The sequence below is a fragment of the Oratosquilla oratoria genome, chromosome 35, assembly GCF_046742065.1.
Source record: "Oratosquilla oratoria isolate Oo_2021 chromosome 35, ASM4674206v1, whole genome shotgun sequence".
Classification (NCBI taxonomy): domain Eukaryota; kingdom Metazoa; phylum Arthropoda; class Malacostraca; order Stomatopoda; family Squillidae; genus Oratosquilla; species Oratosquilla oratoria.
The window spans coordinates 42871628-42876013 of NC_134811.1; positions in this window are offsets into that span (position 1 = coordinate 42871628).

Sequence of the window (4386 nt, forward strand, 5' to 3'; positions counted from 1 at the left end):
TACTAGTCTTTCTTCACTCAATCTTTCCATGTGTCCAAACCATCCTAATATTCTTTCATCAACCCTATCTCCCAGCTCCTTTTCCACCCCCGTTCTCCTCCTCACCTCCTCATTTCTCACTCTATCTAGCCTAGTAACCTCCATCATACTTCTCAGACACCTCATCTCAAACACATTCAAACTCCTTCTCTCTTCTTCTCTTATGTTCCATGTTTCTGCCCCATACAGTGCTGTTGGCACAATCACTCCTTCATACAGTCTCCTCTTAGCATCCATTCCCAAATGTCTATTCCTCATTACACTCTTTAATCCACCAAGGCATTTACTCGCTTCTCTCAATCTACATTCTACCTCCACCTTCACTCTACCTTTTCCTGCCACATTTGCACCCAAGTATCTAAAACTATCCACTTCCTCCAGTCGCTCTCCCTTAATGCTCACTTCCAGTCTACTGCCCCTTGTACATCTCATCACCTTACTTTTACGCACATTTATCTTTAGCTTTCTTCTATCACATACTCTCCTAAACTCTGCCACCAACTTACTCAATCACTACTCCGACCCTGCCACAAGCGCATTGTCGTCCGCAAACAACAACTGGCTCACCTCCCACTTTTCTCCATTTTCTTTAGCCATCTCCAATCCCTTGCCCACCACCCTTGCACTTACCTCTCGCACCACCCCATCCATGTATAAGTTCAACAGCCAGGGCGACATAACGCATCCTTGACGAAGTCCCACCTTTACCTCGAACCACTCTCTCTCTCCATTTCCAATCCTGACACAAGCTCTACTACTCTCATAACCTCCCACAGTGCCTTTCTGTCTACCCTATCATAAACCTTTTCCAGATCCATAAAAGCCCAAAAAATATCCTTCCCCTTTCCTATAGCTTTCTCGCATATCTGTCTTACCACAAAGATCTGATCTACACAACCTCTACCTGTCCTAAATCCACACTGTTCCTCACCAATTACTCCCTCTGTTCCTCTCCTAATCCTCTCAATCAAGATCCTCCCATAAGCCTTCCCAACTACACTTAACAAGCTAATCCCTCTGAAACTACTACATTCACACTTGTCCCCCTTTCCCTTGTAAAGTGGAACTATACAGGCACTCCTCCAGTCCTCCGGCACTCTACCCTTTCTCCAGCAAATATTAAATAACCTCACCAACCAGTCCACCATCACTGTACCTCCCTTTTTCAGACATTCTGCATGGCATCCATCCAGACCAGGTGCCTTACCTGCTTTCATCATCTTAACAACTGCCTTCACCTCATCCTTCCTTATTTCTCCTCCATTCTTCTCACTCATCACTATCATTTTCTTCGCATTTCCCACTGCAGCTATCTTTCCTTCCCTATCCTCCTTCAGATTTAGCAACTCCCTAAAATATTCTGCCCATCTTCCCCTTACTGCCATCTCTTCCATTATCATCTCTCCATCTGCACCTTTTACCTTTTCTTCTCTACTTGATTCGCCTCCTCTTCCTCTCTTAATTTCCTTCCAAAACATCTATATATATATATATATATATATATATATATATATATATATATATATATATATATATATATTACATACATCATTTTTTCATTTCTATATTGTTCGTTTTTCTCATGTATTTTTCTTCATTTAGTTCCAGTTCTACTAATATGTGGTCACTTTTACTTAGTGGTGTTTTACATTCAATCTTGTACACTATTTCAGGTTCTGATGTGATCATTAGGTCTAGTCGTGATGGCTCTTCCTCATTTCTATACCTGGTATTCTCTTGTATTCATTGTGTCATTGTATGTTCTATAATCATATCAAGTCGTATATTTCCCCATAGGTCATCTCCACCCTTCACAGTCATTTCTTCCCAGTAGATTTCTTTATAATTAAAGTCACCCATTATAATTATTCTTCCTCCGTCATCCATTATCTTATTTAGTGTTATAATTGTGTCTTCTAACATATTCTTGTGTTCTCTCTCTCCCCACGAAGCCGTTTTAAGAGGCACATAATTTACCACAAATTTCCTGCTCTTCTTGTCCCTGTCCTCTATTTCTACCATGATCATTTCCACTCTATTCTTTCCATATGTAACATTCCTCAAATTTATATCCTTCTTAGTCAGGAAGATAACTCCACCACCTTGTTTTACTTCTCCGTTTCTAATCCAATAATTATATGCACCATGTCCTATACTGTTGGTTGGTAATGGATCTTTCAATTTTGTCTCCATAATTCCCATTATATCAGGTTTCTTTTCCATCAGGTAATCATTTAGTTCATTTTCAAGCCTGTTATTGATCCATATATAATTTGTGTAGACACTTTTAATTTTCTGCTACCTCCATCCAATTTTCTGTTTCACTTCTGCTTTTCTCTCCTATGAACCATTTCCTCACTTTCAAATCCACTACTCTCCAAAAGAATTCCTCTTTGTCTGACTCTGTTCTGTTCTCGTTTTTTTTTTCTTAGCCTCGATTCTTTTAGTTTTCTCTTCCTCTCTTTGCTCTTTATTCATCTCTCTTTTTATCCATACCTGTTTGTACTGATCATTTTATGCTAGTTTTCCTGTTTTTGATAAGACATTCTCTGCTGTCATTTGTGACCTGAATTAAACCTTAATTGGTCTGGTCTTGTCTACATTGTATTTCCCAAGTGTAAATATTTCTTCAATTTCTTAGCCCATTTCCCGTTCACGTTCTTAAAATATTTTTAGTACCCTGTTCACCCTTTCTTTCTCTTCTCTTACTCCTGTAGTCCTATTTGGATTATGTTTCTTTTCCATTCATAACATAATTATGTATTCCCTTTTATCTGCTAAGTCTTACTATATTCCCCTTCTCTCTCATCACTATAATAACTGTCTTTAGTGTGTTCTTTCATCTGTTGTTTCACTATATCTCTAAATTCAATTTTACTATTTTACTGAACCTTTTTTCAACCACTTACCTCTTTGTCTATACACTCTTTATTCTCTATTCTTCTTTAATTCCACATTCTCATCTTTTACTTCTTTTAACTTTCTTTTTAATTCTTCCTTTTCTTTATTTAGATTTTGTTTCTCCTTCTTTAATTCTTACAATTTATCAACACTTTGTGTAATCAGTGCAAGTTGAAGGAAACTAACATCTCATGATTCGTTTTTTTTTTTTTTCGTTTTTTTTTCTGTAGACTTGCTGACCGGGGAAGGTTGTCATCTCCTCCCTCATTAAATCCATAGAAATAATTATCTCCACTTTCTAATGCGCTGCTCTTATCTACATTTCTAACTTCTACATTTTTACTAGTTTCTTCGACTTCACCTCTGTCGTCTGCGCATCTCTTGTTGACATTCCTTCTGACGTCCGGGGCCCGTTCATTCCCTTCCTCATTTCCTTCTATTTTCCTCAGTAATCCCTCCCCTTCTCATTTTTCTTCGTGTTCCCACTACACCACGAGCTTTCCCACTCCCTACTAATACAACACGATTTTTTTTCTTCCGGAGTTCCAATCTTTGCCGTCACTTTGACTATCATGTGTGTGTGTATGTATGTGTGTGTGTGTGTGTGTGTGTGTGTGTATGTATATATGTATATATATACATATATACTGTATATGTTTATATACATATATATACATTTATATATATATACATATATATATATATGTATATATACATATATATACTTATACATGTATATATATATATATTACAAAGGCGGAGCATGCCGACAGGAGACCTTTTCGTTCATATCTAGGTCGGATGCGAAAAAAATCATAATAAAAAATAATAAATAAAAACTATAATAATGTAAATAACAAATAAAATACATGAATAAATGCATAGGTATAGTTAAATAATAAACAAACAGGTAAATAGTAAATAATAATAAATTGACATATAACTAATAATAAATGAAAATAAGACAGACAAATTATAAAAAACAAAAACAATATAAAATAAATTATAATCATTACAGCATCTTGCTTAGGTGTTTATCTAAATGATTCTTAAAGCTTCGAATTGAACTACATTGCACTACCTGTGCAGGAAGTTTATTCCATTCATTAACTACACGGTTGGCAAAGTTGTTTCTACCCACTTCCAAATTGAATCTATTTCTGGACAGTTTGAGACCATTGTTTCTTGTCTGATTCTCAATCAATGTGAAAATGTTGTCACTTTTGATGTTGTCAATTCTCTTTAAAATCTTAAAGACCTGTATCAAGTCACCTCTGAGTCTACGCTTTTTTAGGGAAAACAGATTCATATGTTTTAGTCGATTTTCGTATGATATATTTTTGATATTTGGAATCAGTTTTGTGGCTCGCCGTTGTACTTTTTCCAGTCTGTCAATGTCTTTAATGAGATTCGGTGACCATACGGAAACAGCATAATCAAAATGTG